Here is a 16,546-nt window from a genome sequence, read left to right as displayed (position 1 = left end):
TCTACAATTTACAAGAAGTTCCTTAAGCGTACGTTCATTTACGAACTTAGGTGTACGTGAATGTGCTGACTCTTGAAAAACAAGTTTATTTATTCTAGGTGGTGTAAAAATACTGCTAGCACCTCCCGTGGCCCCATCTGGGGCGTCGGGTGTGAAAGGGTTCGTCGAACGTGATACAGCAACTATGGGTGTCGATACCCCTGTAGAGTCGACTGCGGAAACAGATGCGGAAACAGATGTGCTTGCCGATGCTTGTATCGGGACTTGCTGTTGCACGGGGACAGATACCTGATCCTGACGTTGAATCCCTCCGCCAGACGGTCTATGTGGTGTGGCGTTAGCATACTCGGGGGCTGCATCGTCTAGATATGAGGAAAGAAAAACATCTTCTGCGGTTCTGGGATGCCCCTTTGGATGTACCTTAATTGGAAATAATGGGGGTGGCAAGTCTTTTGGCACCTCCGTAACAGCCTTAGGTAGTCCTTCGGCTAGAAGGGGATACATACCATTCATAAGAGCATTTCTTTGTCTATTTACTTGTTCTGATTTCACTCGGATACCTTCCTCAATTAATAGATTTTCCTGAACTTTATTTGAACTCTCTTTACTCCTCTCTTCTTGTCTACGTGCTTTTTCTGTTCGTCTATGAGATTCTTTACGCCATAACTCAACGGCGTCTTTCTGTGACTGTCTGACCTTTCTTTTCCATAACTCTTCCTCCACTTTCATGATGCACTCTGCATCCCAGGTTCCCGCTATGGGCCACCTTTGACTTTCCGGTAATCCTTTGGTATAATCTACCCATAGATCAAGAAACAATATGGCATCTAAGCCATGTTTATGGTACATGAAATGTCCTGGAGTGTCTCTAGGAGGAATAGGAACTGCTTCTTCAAGCACCCCTTTTCTGGTAGTAATCTGTCTTAACTTCGAGAAGAGCGGCATATTGACAACTGATCTGATACTTACTCTTGAACTTACTTAATACGAGAAACACAATAATGAACAGTGAACAATGAACAGTCATTCATACCACAATATGCAAGACATTTTCTGAATACTTTAAACATTAAACATTAAACATTATAACAATGATCGACAATGATGACAGTCTGCCTAACTAATCACCACGCTGAATTCTTGACAATAACTGAATACTTCGGAATACTTGATATACTGCTAAACAGTACATATACACTGCTAAACAGTGCAGACCGGATTTGTGTACCCAAATCCGTCTTGACCGGCACAACCTATGTGCGCGTCAACACGCCTCCCCGGCGATGGTACTCACCGAGTAGCTCCTTGAAACGGAAGGCCTCAGAGAATGGACAGGACTCGATAACTGCGGACATCGGACCCTCTGGACGTCGGAATTTCGGAAAACCTGGTGGGCCTCTGTATACCTCGGATCTTGCTCTCTCAGCTAGGCTCTGGTCGGGATACTTCGCACTTCTCACCGCCTCGTCTGGGTTGATCGCAGCCTCAGTCGCCCCCGCTTGACCGGAGGGAGCTTACAGGAAATCCTGCTGGTACGCGTTATGGTCCGTCCAGCTGTGGCAGGAGACCGGGCCTGCAACGCACCGCCGGCGCGTGAGATGAGAAAGTGTCCCTGTTCGGGCGCCATTATGTGGTAAATAAAATAAATATTACCGGACTGAATTTCATGCGGAATCTTAAATTAAAGTAAATAGCTCAAAATAACAAGAGGCAGAATCCGTGGTATAAGAGGTTTTCTAATGGGCTTTATTCCATTCAAAATGGCCGACTCGAGTCGCGGCCCTCAGGTTCCGTCACCACGAAGGTTCAGGAAGTGAAGTACAATAATTTATTAACAGACATGTATTTTTATAATAAGTACATTACAATGAAACGAATGTAGAAGGCGTAACATTTGATAAGAAAAATGACGTGACAGTGACATAATCGAAACTAGGCGTAATAAGGAATAAAAGAAACATGATTGGTTAGAATTATCAGGCATAGGTGGATCTATAAGATAATACTTGGCATAGATGCGCGCGCGGCAGCATGACGTGTAATTGACGTGCAACTAGGGGGTGAAGGGGACTTGACATTTAGCTCTACATGTGGAGACGAGAAGTCTGGGGTCAAGTCAACCTAATCCCAAATCATATCTAACATCCTATGTTTAAAGAACTATGTTATCCACAAGGAAGAGACTCTCGGACAGAATCTATTCTATACTGACTGTGTGCGTGTACAAGCGTCTAAGTGTCTATATGAGATGCGAGGGGCAGAAAACTTTCCATGGCAACAGGGCTATGAATCACTTGCAGGAGGACGGAAAGGCTGAGTCCTTTGCTTGTGAGCTAAAGGAAATGTTTACCTAAATCACTGGACAGGAATGCATCGGCTGGAGAGCAAAATAGATAATTCGAAGGTGAAATACAACTTCTTGGCAGACAGGCGAAAACTGGCCGAGGCAGGCACCGTTAGCTGCACAGGGAGTAGGACAAAGTTCATGGATACAGATGCGAGCTCAAGCTGAAGCTGTCAGAGACAGAGAGCAGGGAAAGGCTTTGAGGACAGAATCGGGCCTACTCGCCTGAACTGTAAAAATGGAGTAACTTAGCCATATAAAGTCGGTGGCCTTTCATACTAAGGAATCGAATATCCAGCCCATTGATGGCGGATCTGACAGAGAACATGTTGACGGTAGACACACATATGTTTGCGTCTTAGAAACTGGAACTGGAGGGAACATACATGTACTTGTAACATGCATATAAAACCGTTGGGGTCCAAGATAGGGGACATAACTGATCAGGAAAATCCACATTTCCACAATACCCAGTCCACACCCTGCCCATATGTAGACGGCCCATCCAACATTTGTTCAATTTAAAGTGCATAGTGCATCAGATTGGTTTGATTGTTCAAAAGAGTTCATCTTATCTATAACGTGGACAGTGCTTGTTTCCAAGCGCTCTTATAATCTCAATACACCCAAGTACTAAGGACCGTACACTTCTCCATTATAAAGTGCATAGTGCGTCCCATTAGTTAAAATATTCAAAGGTGCATCTTATTTATAAGGTGCACAGTACTATTTTCCAATGGTTCTTGCAGTCCCAATGCTTCCCAGATGAGACCCACACTTAATATACAAGAGTCAAAAATCATTGCTAATTTGAAAGAAGTTACATAATAAAACCAAACTCAAAAATATGCCGTACTCTTAACATGATCTTGAAATATGCCCTTTCCGCATACAGATATATGCCATTTGATGATCAATGGTTTTTCACTGTAATGATCAACATATATATGCACCGTTCTTAAAGTGCAAGGTGCTTATATCTAAAGGATCCTGCAGTACTTAATCTCCCAGGGTCCTCAAAGGTATATAGCGACTCCTGGTTGAGTGGGGGTCCGCCTTCCTGGTCGACCCTCCTTAAAGTGCCTAATATGTCATGTATTCTAATCATACATAAAGTGCAATATGCCTATAAAGTGCTATATGTGTAAAGTGACCTGTGCCCAACTTGAAAATAATTTCTTAAAAATTTCATTTTTCTTTCCCAATATTTTTACATTTTATCACTTCCTTAACATCAACAAGCAAAACCTTAAGTCAGGAAAAGGAGAGAATGAGAGATGGGATCCAAAAAAAAGTGTGTGAAAAGACAAAAAAGGGACAGGAAAGATGGTATTGGGATAAGAGCCAGGGTTCTCAGATATAATTCCCAAATGATAGTCATTCTCATATATCACAGTCACATATATAGGATTAAAAAGCTAGATTTTTAGTCAGTTTCATGTTCATAATTTGCCACTTTTCCATTAAAAACATATTTCTGTCAGACAGGAATCTGTTTACCTGCTACCAAAATCTCCAAAATATCTGTGACCAAGAAAGTAAACACCCCTTGGACACATTTCAAAAATGATAAAAGGATTTTCTCATAGTGTCAAACCACAAAATCCTCATATTATGAGGTAGACACACTTCCTCTTACTTTAGCCAAAACAAATGTCATGCACTGATTCCAAACGGGCTAGAAGTCCGCTTATACCTTACAAACACTACTGTGTCTAACTCCTTAAAAATTGGAAATATTAAACCTTTACTCAAAAAAGACAGAGGAGCTAATCCACTTTGAAAATCTCCCTCAGTCACATCTATCATTTCTCAGGAAAATGTTGAAAAACGTAGTTGCTTTGCAACTCATGGAATTTTCAAAACTAAACCATCTTTTTGGAGGGTCTTTCAATTGAAATTCCTTTCCAGACACAGCACTGTATCTTCCATGGTGACTTTGGAGCATTATGCTTTAAAAATGTTCGACAATAATGAAAAATGCCTTTCAATTTGGTTAGATTTATCCCGACCATTAATATGATGGATCAAAAATCACCCAAGTCACAGTTATAGAAGGGCTAGAAACCAGTGACACTGTATTAAGTCGGCTGGAAATACACCTTTCAAACTGGTTTCAACAAGCAAAAATTGATGAGGCTATCTCTAAAACGGCTCCTGTAGCATGTGAAATACCCAAAGGTTTAATATTAGCTACATTACTATTTAATATGTTTGTTGAGCCCCTTGGACCTCTACTAACTGTGCTGATTATACTCCTAATGTGGATTGTACCTAGTTGTATATGAAATTGAGACCAATCAGTGTGGTTTTTGTCACTACCCAAAATCAAGAATGGCTAGACTTTTAAAAGGCAATGATTTTAAAGCTGAGACTCTACTTTTCTCAAGAACCCTAAACTAAAACACGAATGAGAACTGTGCACACACAATCCAAAAATCAGCAAGTCTCAAAGATTGGCAGCAGACAAAAAAAAATAAGCTCATATTAAAAATCTGGTAAAAGGGGGTATTTTACCAGTAGTTTTGATGTATAGAGTCTTCAATTTATAAATTAGTAGACCCCATTCTCTGCAAAATATAAACATAAAGTGGCCCACAACTATAATTAACTATTTCAGGTTTTCAAATAGTTTATTGAAAGGTGTGCCAGGACTGTTAGAAGTGATTCCGGATAAACCAATAGTGACATTTAGAAAAAGTCTGACGATAGGAAATTTAGTGTCAAGAAATTACCTTGAACCTGTGAAATTAATTGATCGCAATTGGCTACCATCACCGCCTAAAGGATTCTTCACATGTGGTGCCTGCAATGTGTGCAATTTAGGCATTAACAGAATCAAAGAATTTAATTATAACACCAAGAAAAAGTACAAGATTAATGAATGTATCAATTGTAACAGTGTAGTGGTGGTATATATCATCCTTTGTGAATGTAAGACGATATATATTGGGAGTACAAAAATAACTTTAAAATTAAGAATCCAAGAACATAAAAGAGCCATTGCAAATAAAGATGCGAAATCTGCCATTTACCAACATATTAATAATAATAATGAACATAAAACAGAAATAAAATTCCATGGGATTCAGAAAAACGTGCCAGAACCTAGGGGTGGCAATTGGGAATTATTCCTACGCCAACAAGAATCTAGGTGGATTAGCAGGTGCAGAGCGGTAAGCCTAGAGCTTAACAGTGATAATGAACTACATTATTTTTTATAAGCTGGTATGAAAAGCAGGATGATGTGGACAGTTAGATCGCACTGGGAGCAGCGGGGATTCCATGACCAAGAGAATCCTTTACAAACTTCTTTGTAACATATAGTGAGTAATACTTCAGAACAGTATGACGTAGTCATGTTTGATTAACAATATGAAAGAATAAATAGGCCAGTCGAAATAGACAATACCACCCAACAAGGACTGTAAATTTGGTCCATGAGAAATTGGTGTGATATAATAGAAAAAAACACTCATTTTGGACTGTAATTGGGTTTATGATTATTGTCATGAGACTCATATTTTGAGTATTTGAGTTATATTTACACATAGATAATTGCCATCTTGAGGCCAATCGTGTGAGAATATGTTAGAAATTAACATTAGAGAGACCGTAATAGGCAGGAAATTTTTTTAGATAACACATTATATTTACATATATTTGAGATAAATAACACCGTACTGTCAGGATATCACGTAATTAGTAGTAATTAAATAAGTGTTTTCCTTTAGGTAATATTAATTTAAAGCGAGAAAAGAAAACGAAATTTTAATAGCGAATTAAGCTATATGTAATACATAAGTGAGGTTTGATTGGCGAAGTAATAGTAGCCTATGAAAGTAAGCGAAAACTGGAATAATATGGGGGATTTGATACTATTAGTTTTATATCTTGTAAATAGTTTAAGCTTAGGAATAAGAACGGAACGAAATATGAATTGGGAGTTGATACTCGACGAAATGAAATGGAAACTGGAAATACGGAGAGTAGACACTATTAGAATTATATCGCCTAAATAGTAGAAGTAGATGGTAACGAATGGAACTTGAAAAGGTGAATTCTTATTGGTGAAGTCACAGTTGCCTCATGAAAGTGAGCGGAAACGTGTACCCGAGATGTTTACATGTGATATGACTGGTCGCTCGACATTATACTAAAGTTGGACTGATGTCATTAAAGGAAGCGTAAACTAATAGACATCAGCGGACCCGAGAGGGAATATGCCAATATTGAATGTGATTGGATACCGGGTATCAGACAGGTGTTGGGTAGACGCGTGTGAGAAGTTGGCCTGGCATATGCTATTCACTAGTTATAGTGGCCACCTTGCACCAGTCCAATTCGACTCTTGTGGTAGATAGGTTTAAGACAACCTTTAAAGAAAGCTATCCTAGTGGTAGCTGTGGAGAGCAGCCTTCAGGCTAAGTCTCTGAGGAATGTAAAGCAGCTTGTTTTACCTTATAATCTCTTGAATTACCAAATGAAAAGACACCACACAGGTATATATATCAAATATATATGTATTTATTTCTAAATATACTCTACTAATCTCTTTATGAGATTAGAGCCAGGTAAACATTCAAAAGATCAACAGTTCTCAATAAATTAAGCACAAATATGGCTGTAGCCCTAGGGGCGTACCAGACCATATACTAAAAAAATGGTATGACAAACTCGACTTGCAAAATGAAGAGGCCTAGGGCCTTGGGAATCGCTGGGGCTTCACTTCTGCAGTGTTAGCAGGTAAGTAATCAGCCCACAGGAGACACATGCAGTGTCTAAACACACACGCAGGTTTCCTATACGTTTCAATGGCAAATGTCGCGGTTTGTAATTTACAGTTTTAGGGCACTTCGCAAAAGTCAACAAGCAAGCAACTTACAGGGTAAGTATTTCGAGGGCCAACACACACTTGGGCACCGGAGTGCACAAGTTACCTCACCCAGGGAAGCCGGGTGCATAGGTGTCCTTTGGTGTCGGGTCGCGATGCTGTTTTCAATGGAGATCACTGAAGACTTGCTGCTTGTGACGACTGGAGAGGTGTCCGCTGGAATCCGAAGATGGATTGGAGTTGCAGAAGACCTAGAAATTGAGGGGACAGAGTTCAAAGTCACTTGCCAGTGACCGGTGGCCAGCAAGATGGATGACCACAGCTGTCGCGTCTCTTCAGGTCGATGATGGTGTTTTGTCTCTTCGCTCACGAGGTCCAGGAGGGTTCGACGATGACCAGCAGCTGGATTCGGAGGGTCCCACGACGTCTGCAGCTGTCGACAGTGTCGGCACCCGGATTGGAGCCAACAAGCCTTGGCAACTGCAAGTCTCGTGTGGAGTGAATATTGTCGATGGTGCAGACCAGCAAGATCTGATGGACTTACCCAGCGAGGGTAAGTGAGAGCAAGCCCAGAGCAACCAGCCGAGCCCTTGAAGTCGTTGTGGAAGTCTTCAGGTGAGTTACTAGCCAACGGGCAAGCAACCGCGAAGACGCCTTTGCAGGAAAAGTTTCACAACAGCCCACGGTCACTCGGGACGGGGTAGGCCGCTGATTTTCGGTACTAGACCTGCTAGGGACTTTGACAACAAATGGTCTAAAGCACAACTTCGTTGGATGTAGATTAGGGCTTGCACTCGAAATCAGTGCACGGTTCCCTGGTATTGCTGTTCCTCGTCACTCGTGGGGTCCAGATGCCACAGCTTCGCTGGGGACTCAAAATGGCCGTCGAGAGGTCAGGAAATCTGCTTCAGGGGACGCAGGGACTTCGGGCTCCGGCGGGAGCGGTAAAGTTTGCAACCGTTGTAGAAGAGTTTTGGTGCCTGCCAAGCAGGGGAGTCACTCCTTGACTCCAAGGGAGATTCTTCAGTCTTCCCGAGATAGTGGAACGTCGAAGGGCCAGGATTCTTCTTTGTAGAGCGTCTTCCAGGTGTAATCTAAGTTGCATTGGCAAGCTTTGGTATCTTATAGTAAAAAGATGGGAGGGACTAGCTCTATGACCACTCCTCTAGGAGGGTCAGGGTAGTGGGTGGTTACACCCACTTCCCTTTGTCCAGTTTCGCGCCAGAGCAGGGGCAGGTAGCCCCTGAACCGGTTTGAGCTGGCATATGCACAGAGGAGCCTACTGCTCCCCCAGTGCAGGACTTCAAAGCACTCTAAGAGTGCACCCACCCAGCTCCAATACACTAAATCCTGTCTGGGAGGTGGTGACACCTCCCTGTGACAGGAAACCCTTTGTTGGGCTTCCTCCACTGCGAGTTTCGGTCAGCAGCAGGAGGGCAGCCCGGTGTCTGTGATGGTGGCATCCATTTTGTGATGCCAGGGCTCTAGATGATTTCTACCGTGTAGTACAGTGGGTACATGTCGTCCCCTCTAGAAGGGTGAGATCCTACTCCCACACCAGTTACTGGTGTGGGGGTAGGATTCCAAGTTGTTTGACACCAAACACGACATGTTTTGATGCAGTCATTCCAAAGTTAGCATTTACCGCGAGGTTATAATGCACTTAAGAGTATATGGTTTAACCGCATCCACAAACAGCAGCAGAGAATAGACTCTGCCAGCAGCAGAGGGGTCCTGCTCAGGCAGAAGCACCCCCTCACATAGTAAACCAAGCACCCTGCCCTTGGGATTGATAGGCCCTACCATAGGGGTGACTGATAGGTTTATATGTGTGTGTATGGTGAGATATAGGAACCTATACCTCAGTGAGGAGTGCTATCACTACCTCACACAGGCTGCAGTAGCAGGCCTGTGGTGTCAGATTGTGAATGCTTCCCAGGGGTGGCATAATACATGCTGCAGCCCCTGGTAGGCCTGTGAAGTACCAATGCCCTAGGTACCTAAGGTACCATATACTAGGGGCTCATAAGGTACCACAGTATCCAATCACTAGTGCATCTAATATACACACCAAGTTGTTTAGAGAGATCAGTTAGACTGGGGCCCTGATTAGCAGGGACCCAGCCAGACTATAGCCAGAAACCAGTGTATACATCAGAAAAAAAGTGGGGACTCAAAATGGCCGTCGAGAGGTCAGGAAATCTGCTTCAGGGGACGCAGGGACTTCGGGCTCCGGCGGGAGCGGTAAAGTTTGCAACCGTTGTAGAAGAGTTTTGGTGCCTGCCAAGCAGGGGAGTCACTCCTTGACTCCAAGGGAGATTCTTCAGTCTTCCAGAGATAGTGGAACGTCGAAGGGCCAGGATTCTTCTTTGTAGAGCGTCATCCAGGTGTAATCTAAGTTGCATTGGCAAGCTTTGGTATCTTATAGTAAAAAGATGGGAGGGACTAGCTCTATGACCACTCCTCTAGGAGGGTCAGGGTAGTGGGTGGTTACACCCACTTCCCTTTGTCCAGTTTCTCGCCAGAGCAGGGGCAGGTAGCCCCTGAACCGGTTTGAGCTGGCATATGCACAGAGGAGCCTACTGCTCCCCCAGTGCAGGACTTCAAAGCACTCTAAGAGTGCACCCACCCAGCTCCAATACACTAAATCCTGTCTGGGAGGTGGTGACACCTCCCTGTGACAGGAAACCCTTTGTTGGGCTTCCTCCACTGCGAGTTTCGGTCAGCAGCAGGAGGGCAGCCCGGTGTCTGTGATGGTGGCATCCATTTTGTGATGCCAGTGCTCTAGATGATTTCTACCGTGTAGTACAGTGGGTACATGTCATCCCCTCTAGAAGGGTGAGATCCTACTCCCACACCAGTTACTGGTGTGGGGGTAGGATTCCAAGTTGTTTGACACCAAACACGACATGTTTTGATGCAGTCATTCCAAAGTTAGCATTTACCGTGAGGTTATAATGCACTTAAGAGTATATGGTTTAACCGCATCCACAAACAGCAGCAGAGAATAGACTCTGCCAGCTGCAGAGGGGTCCTGCTCAGGCAGAAGCACCCCCTCACATAGTAAACCAAGCACCCTGCCCTTGGGATTGATAGGCCCTACCATAGGGGTGACTGATAGGTTTATATGTGTGTGTATGGTGAGATATAGGAACCTATACCTCAGTGAGGAGTGCTAACACTACCTCACACAGGCTGCAGTAGCAGGCCTGTGGTGTCAGATTGTGAATGCTTCCCAGGGGTGGCATAATACATGCTGCAGCCCCTGGTAGGCCTGTGAAGTACCAATGCCCTAGGTACCTAAGGTACCATATACTAGGGGCTCATAAGGTACCACAGTATCCAATCACTAGTGCATCTAATATACACACCAAGTTGTTTAGAGAGATCAGTTAGACTGGGGCCCTGATTAGCAGGGACCCAGCCAGACTATAGCCAGAAACCAGTGTATACATCAGAAAAAAAGTGGGGGCAACACAAGTGCAGATCCTACTCTCCAACAACGCGGCACTGAGTGGACACAATGATTGGCCCGATTGCATAACGGACCAAATAGAGAACGTGTAAGCGACTAGAACAGGTGGCATAGAGAGAGAATGAAGCGGATTCGATAGTGAGTGTATTATACATCGATTCTTATTGGTTGGTTGCAATTTAAATATTGAAGTGTAGAACGTGAGTTTTCATGGTGGCATTCAAGTAAAGCGGTGAATCTGATACGTTTCAACTGAAAGGACTGCATGGTAAGCAGCAGTTATAGATAGTTTAAGATTAAGTTCTTCCCATATTTGAAAACCTGAAATAGTTAATTATAGTTGTGGGCCACTTTATGTTTATATTTTGCAGAGAATGGGATCTACTAATTTATAAATTGCAGACTCTATACATATAACTACTGGCTGAGAAAGAAAAAGTTGCAACTTAACTTGGAGGAATAATAAATAACGGTATGTAGGGGCGGTTTATTGTTGTTACAAACTTAAAAGATAGTGAATTGGATTGTGGTTGGATTTTAAGTACTTCTTTGCAGACAGATATAAGGGATTCTGGTCATTTTCAGAAGTTATGCATGGTCAAGCAACTTGAGCTAATAATTCAGGTACTGAATTTATTAAGTACTGATACGTAGACTTTGGTTTCACATTAAATAGTAGTCAATTGTATTCTCTATTAAACATTAAGTTTGAAACCAGATTATACTTATTCAACTAGGTTGAGGAGGACGCTGTGGCAAAGAAGTTGTATACGAGGGTACCTTATATTAATCCTTCTCAACATTTTTTACAGTATCAACTAGCAGCAAATATTTTTTCAATTGAAATTGGTTACCAAATACAGTCCCAAATGGTGTGAGATTTGTTCCTATCACTTAAGATTAAAATATAGAGTGTATATCGTACAGGTAGTTCCAAGGACTGGAACAACAATGTATTAAATTGTGGTGTTATCATGTGAGAACATAAGTAAATTGATTACAAATACTGTAGATACGTTATTGGCTAATAAAAATGTAACAATTAATGAAGCAGATAACATGTTGAACTCAACATTAATGAGTAAATGTCTTCCATCTAGATCAATATGGGGATAATAATGCAGAATGGAGATAGGCAGATTTAATTGATGTTGGCATTTAAATCAATGTACAATTGTATGCATATAATTTGGAGTGTCCATCACACTGATTGGTATATATTTCTTATTCTTTCAGCCCTGATGAAGTCCTATGTTAGGACGAAATGCGTAGGCTGACACTGTATGAAATGTGCTTTTGATTGTTCAGAAAATATGGATGGATCAACTAATATGTGAAGAATATGAATAAGAATATGGTGCTATGAGCTTTAAAGAATAAAAGATTCTTCAATAACGAAATATTATCTGCCTATGAAGTGGAGTGTTTGATCGACACAGAATAATTGATTCATAATCATGTTTGTAAATTGTTTCGCTCCTTTCATTGATTATATGTTTTGAGATAGGTGGACTTATAGCGGTGGGCCACTGAGAGTGAGCGCAGTAAAAGTGAACTATAAATTAAAATCTAGCTGGTGCACACATAGTTCTATAACCTCAACCGCTGACAATGTGTGATAAGAAGGTATTTTACCAGCATTAACTACTTTGTAGATGCAAACATTTTTACAATCTGAAGATGTAAAATAACAGTGCAAGAACTTATCGTACCACATTTAGATTTCGGCAACGCCCTTTACACAACACTACTATAAAGAGCCTGCACCTCCGAAAGCTGTTCTACATGGCTGCAAGTTTAGTCTCACTATCCCGCAAATATGCCCACATCCATTATGTTCTGGGTTCCTTAAAGTGGGTCCCGACTAAGGTGAATGCAGCTATAAAATAGCATATATAATTTAGAAGGCACCACCTCTAAATAAATACCTTTAAAATACATAGTGCACAGGTTATGGGAGCTGTTAGGAATGGAAAAGCTCACGACGGTGGCAGAGAACCAGTTACCGCGCTTTGATAAAATGTGGGGTCCCTGTATTAGCTATCTTAGCAGGGAGCTTAGAGAGCTAACCTGCCCGATTTATCTTAAGCTGCTACGCTTGATACCCGCGGAACCTAATGATGCGACTCAGACGGCAGGCGGTTCCGGCCCTGGGGGCATTTTTTAACAACATCAGTGGGTAGATGGGCAGCGCAACATCACATTGCGATCTAACACCTGAACAGATTGCATGTTGCTTTCTCCGCGTAAGATCCCCCCCTCACCCCTCTTTTCTCTTAAGGTTATGATATGTTCTTTTTGTGAACTTTTACTTGCTAATGTTGTATAAATTAGTATTTCTAGCCTCACCGGACGGTGGTTGTTGGTGAGAGTATTTGTGTATTATTTTCCTTAAAGAAGTTTTTGGAGATGACTCCTTGTTGAACTCTTGAAAATCAATAAAAAGTCTTAAACATAAAATACATAGTGTTTTTCCATGGGCTCCCGCCTGATAAGGAAATATTATCGTCTCCCAATCCAACACACCAAGAAAGAATCCTCTCCTCACGTCTCATTTGAGGAACTCTTTATCTGTACAGGAGTGCCTCCTAAAACCTAACCTTCTTGATAAATACCTCTGAAACAACATGACCTGGCAAATCATCGCTCGCTTGGCAGTTTCAAAGATGCTTTATGTCGAAAAACTCTTGCTCTGGTAAAGGAGTTTACTGAAGTGGCACCCTGAAAAACTCTGGAATACATTCCTTGTGTGGCACAGATGTTAAACCTCACTTTGTCAAACTACTTCAACAAAGTATGTTTAATGACCGGATGCAACACCCACTTAAATATTTTGTCAGAAACGTCTACGATTTAGAAATGAATAAACTATGCAGTTCAGTTATGTTCTCCAAATCCCTCCACATAAAAAATGAAGCTCTACAGAATAACGAAGCTAATGTATCTCTGAGTATCTGAATGTTTGTGTAGGTTTAGGGTCTAGTCAACGAGTCACACACATGTAAAAGATTAATGCAGGCTATAATTTCCAACCGCTTAACATTGCTCCCTTGTTTCAATCTTCTTCTTCATCCGAGTCCTGCTTTTTTAAGCGCAACCCCTGCCGACCCTTTTGGATGAGTAAATTGTAGGCCACTCTTCATAGGATCGTGGGACCCCAAATTTTATGGCAAGGCCCGGAGGTCAATATTATGAACACAAATGTATTGCTCGCAACAACAAAGTAGAATTAGAACATCAACAAAACTCTAGAACACTGAACATGCATATAACATCAGAACAGGCACACATCTTCCTCTTTTGTTGCTGCTCAAACACAGATAAGTACATTCATATCTTTTGTTTGATTATGGTATGGTTACTTATTTAAATTAAGGTGAATGAGTTTTAGGATATGAATGAATTAATTTAGATACATATATATCAGGATATTTATTATATATTGGAATTTTGAGGCGTGTGCATATTAGCCTCCGTGCCTATAATAAAATCATGATTTTCTTCCCATTAAAATTGTGGAAAATCTGCATTTAACCTGACAACTGCAAAGACAGTAGGAAGGACATGACGCCTGTCTCTTAATGTTGCTATTACGATTAAAATATACTAACGGTACGCTCCCTGAGAGAACTTTACAACAAGGTGCCTATACTTTAAAAGCGAACCCGGTCCAGAACAAACACTACATCGCATCGCACCAGTGCCTCATGAAGTTCAAACACTATTTCTCCCTTCCGAAGGTACCCACCCCCTTGAGTGAAGGTCACACCATATGCACGAACCTCCCGTTCCCGTAATGGTATGTAATTAAGACTACCCTATTCGACAACTAGACCGCGCAACAGAATACAAGTCCGCGTCATTTATGGCGTGGTTACGTCAATGGAACGTTCTGTTGCTGAGTGCTGTACCCTGCTAGCCCTCGCTTAACAGATGCCCAGGGCTCCACCAAGGAACGCACGGTACGCACCAACTGGTGGAAGGCGGGTGTATCTTACAGAGACTATTGCAGACGCTTCAATATTAAAGAATGAAGGCGGCTAACTACTGAGCTCATAAACCTATACGTGTGAAACGTGTACGGTTCCGAACATATTAACTATGGCTGCTGGTTAGACAAACTGAAAAATTAATTCAAAGATCAAACCCGATTCCGAGGGCCTTTGAGCACGCCCACTTACCGCCCTCCAACGTACGGGACCTGACGTATCCTCTGCATGGTAGGCTTTAGTTTTTCCCCTCACTTTCCGTCAGGGGCAGCATTGCAGGCTCTGATTGGCCCACGCGTTCTCTGCTTCAATTGGTCGCAGCTGAAACAGTACTTTTAATTGGGCAGTTCAGTCTAAGAGTGGCTGCGGTTCTGACAGCTAGTACATTATGCTAGCAGCCACGGGTCCTAGGAGAAGCTCGTGAATGAAATCACTGGAGCTTTTTCATTTACAAAAAAAAAAAAATGCTTCAATGGAGCTCCTAATGCTCCGCATTACATAGCACTCGTGGATAGCCTAGGGAGAAAGGCGAGTACATGGAGGCATACCTGCCAACTCACACGGAATGTAAATGGTGGTTTTCCAGCTCGTGAAAACACCCCAGAACATCGGCACCAGCCTGGGAAAGACGGTGCTTGTGGTCGGGATGGGGTTCAAAAGTGTTTCGTAGGTACTTCTCGGCCGAGGCCCTGCCACCTCCTCACAAGGTGGGATTGTTTTTCAAGTTGGTAGGTATGTGGGGCACTCAGGTAAACAAAGGGGAGGTAGGGTCCCAGTAAACTGGGCTAATGAGGGCCTCTAAGGGATGGGCACGAGGGACGACGGATAAGGGGTGTGTGATAGAGGAGAGTAGATGAGTATATTTGAGGGTGAAATCAAAGCAGATTAAGTATGTTGTTGCTAGAGGAGTGTAAAAAGTGCATTCATTTAAAACATAGTGTTTCGCCTTAGTATATCAAATTATAATAACTGCATTGAGATGCATTTCTTAAAAGTGCTAGTTCACGGCCATAGAAACATTCATGGAGTCGTCAGTTATCATGCGCCTTCTGTAGGAGGCCAATATTCCTTAATATGAAAAGGAGCAAAATTATCTATAAAATGAAACACGAGAGGTTTTTGTACAGCATTCATCCTGAACTTGTATTTTTTAAAAGGTATTTTCATATGCAATAAGGAAGCACTTAAAATAAAATATATGCTGAGGTTCATAGGATTTGGTTAAGCAGGGAAGCCCGAATTTAGCCCATGTTTTCTGGCTTCACATTGTACAATTTAGGCACTGGATGAGAATCACTTTCTCTCTCCTTACATCCAGTGGTGGCTGGCATTAGTGGGAAGGCGGACACGCACGTTAAATTAAAAAAAAAATATATAAAAATAAACAGGCGCACAAATAAACGTAAAATATATTAAAAGTAGACTTATCTTACTTCTCCTGCAGACCTCTCACAACTGCAGCTCGGCCACCCGGAAACTCCCTAGACCAATCCTGGCGCTGCGCTCATGCTGTGAGAGCAGCGCCCTAACTGAAGGGACCGGCCTCACTCGGCGCTTCCCAGCTCCCTGAAGGCCTGCACTTGTTCTGATCCAGTTGTTTTAAAACAGCTTGGTTATAGTTTTCAAAGTGCACGTCTGGCTGGCCGTCTCAAGACGACCGGCCAAAGGGACATGCGCACTTTGAAAAGTGCACACACAGCCCACCCTCCTCCTTGCTGCTCTCATTCAGCAGTGGCCTGCACCCCTCCTGACGCTCTATTCAGGACGGCAGGATGAAAAATAAAATGGTAATGAATTACCATTTTATTTTTCATTTCGGAGCTTTGGGGAGGATTTTTAAGTGGGGCAACACTCCTCCGCTCAAGTGGAGGATCCGCCCCTGCTTACATCAAAGGTTAATGCTA

General features: G+C 42.5%; 1 protein-coding gene across 1 annotated transcript in view; it reads right to left on the bottom strand.

The window, feature by feature from the left end:
* COQ2 (coenzyme Q2, polyprenyltransferase) overlaps positions 1-14,938 on the bottom strand; it is a 377,885-nt gene extending 362,947 nt beyond the window's left edge. Inside the window, exon 1 of the mRNA XM_085641189.1 lies at positions 14,835-14,938. The gene's annotated coding sequence lies outside the window, so the exon portion shown is untranslated. The remainder of the gene's footprint in view (positions 1-14,834) is intronic.
* Positions 14,939-16,546: the final 1,608 nt, after the last annotated feature.

Source organism: Triturus cristatus, chromosome 2_2 (assembly GCF_964204655.1).
Source record: "Triturus cristatus chromosome 2_2, aTriCri1.1, whole genome shotgun sequence".
Taxonomy (NCBI): Eukaryota; Metazoa; Chordata; class Amphibia; order Caudata; family Salamandridae; genus Triturus; species Triturus cristatus.
This window is presented reverse-complemented; position numbering and strand designations above follow the sequence as displayed.